The sequence below is a fragment of the Suncus etruscus genome, chromosome 2 (assembly GCF_024139225.1).
Source record: "Suncus etruscus isolate mSunEtr1 chromosome 2, mSunEtr1.pri.cur, whole genome shotgun sequence".
Lineage (NCBI taxonomy): Eukaryota > Metazoa > Chordata > Mammalia > Eulipotyphla > Soricidae > Suncus > Suncus etruscus.
Window position 1 is genome coordinate 99552289 of NC_064849.1, and position 1944 is coordinate 99554232.

General features: G+C 43.2%; 1 non-coding gene across 1 annotated transcript; it reads right to left on the reverse strand.

Moving 5' to 3' along the window:
- Positions 1-821: 821 nt before the first annotated feature.
- LOC126003100 (U6 spliceosomal RNA) lies at positions 822-928 on the reverse strand. Its single transcript, XR_007493642.1, has one exon. It is a non-coding gene; the product is annotated as a U6 spliceosomal RNA (small nuclear RNA).
- Between the last annotated feature and the right edge of the window lie 1016 nt (positions 929-1944).

Genomic DNA, 1944 nt, shown 5'->3' on the forward strand with positions numbered 1-1944 from the left:
CTGTGTGTAAGACCCCTAGGTTCAGTCCCTGATACTTCATGGGCTGAGCCCTGATGGGAGTGACCCTTGAGTAATAAAGTCAGTTGGGAACCTTAAACAATAAGGGTGTTGTTGTTTTTCTTCCCCTTTTAAGCCCAACATAATTTTTTTTTTTTTTTTTTTTTTTGGTTTTTGGGCCACACCCGGCGGTGCTCAGGGGTTACTCCTGGCTGGCAGGCACGGGGGACCATATGGGACACCGGGATTCGAACCAACCACCTTTGGTCCTGGATCGGCTGCTTGCAAGGCAAACACCGCTGTGCTATCTCTCCGGACCCAAGCCCAACATAATTTTTTGCCAACTAATATCATGAGTGAGCCTGAGGTTTTTATCTTATCATTTTGTTTTTGTTTTTATTTTGGGTTCACACCCAGCAATGCTTAGAACTTACCCCTACCTTTGTACTCAGGAATGACTCCTGGTGGTGCTCAAGGGGCCTTATGGGATGCCAATAGTCAGCCATATAACAAGGCACCCACATTTGAGGTTTTTGGAGTTGCACAGTCTGACAGTTGAAAGAGCTTCTTGGGCTGGAGAGATAGCATGGAGGTAGGGCATTTGCCTTGCATGCAGAAGGATGGTGGTTCGAATCCCAGCATCCCGTATGGTTCCCCGAGCCTGCCAGGAGCAATTTCTGAGCATAGAGCTAGGAGTAACTCCTGAGCACTGCCGGGTGTGACCTCACAATCAAAAGAAAGAAAGAAAGAAATAGCTTCTTACAAAAATTTCTCTTTTTTCCCTCCCCTTACAGAAATTTCTTTCTTTCTTTTTTTTTTTTTTATAAAATATGGAACGCTTCACGAATTTGCGTGTCATCCTTGCACAGGGGCCATGCTAATCTTCTCTGTAACGTTCCAATTTTAATATATGTGCTGCCGAAGCGAGCACTCCTTACAGAAATTTCTTACAGAAAGTTGGCAGGTGCTATAACCTACAGAGAAGATCATCTCTCTCTGATTGCTCAAATTGTAGGCTCTATTGAGGTGAGAACAAAAAATAACTTGAAGATCTATTTTGTTTTTTGGGGAGGATTTTGGTTTTGGGCAACACCCAGCAATGTTCAGAGATTATTCCTAGCTCTGCATTCAAAAATTACTTCTGTTGGAACTCAGGGAACTAGATGGAATGCTGGAAATTGAATCTGGGTGAACCACATGCAAAGTAAGCACCCTGTCCACTGTACTATTGCTCGGGCCCCTTGAAGGCCTATTTCACCGACAACTTAGAATACTAAATATTTGGTTTTAAAACCTTTATAAATGTAAAAAGTTGCCCTCACTTAAATAATATAGTTTTCAAAGCTGAATGTGCTCAGTGGAGCTTTTTTTCCTCCATAAAATACCAAAGCTACTTCTTAAAATCCTAGGTAGAAAGACTACTGTTTGGAAGATCTGGGACTGATCAGTCTTACTTGAAGATAATTACTTTTTCCCCTGAATAATGGTGTAAAAAAAGTAGAGCTTTATGAAAGTCAAAAATAAAATTTGTGGGGGCTGGAGAAATAGTACAGCAGGTATTTGCTTTGCATGCAGCCTATCCAGGTTCAATCCCTGGCATCTCAGATGGTCCCCCGAGACTGCCCAGAGTGATTCCTAAATTCAGAGCAGGAGCAACCCACTGAACACTGCCAGGTGTGGCCCCAAAACAACAACAGCAAAAATAAAATAAACTTTAAGAAAATGAAATTTGGGGGACCAGAGAGACAGCACAATGGTAGGGCGTTTGCCTTGCATGCAGTCAACCCAGGAGGACAGTGGTTCAAATCCCAACATCCCACATGGTCCCCTATGCCTGCCAGGAATGATTTCTGAATACAGAGCCTGGAAAAACCCTTGCGCAATAGCGGGTATGACCCTCCCAAAAAATATCAAATTTGTGCTTGAGCTCTGAGCTCCAACCTGTTC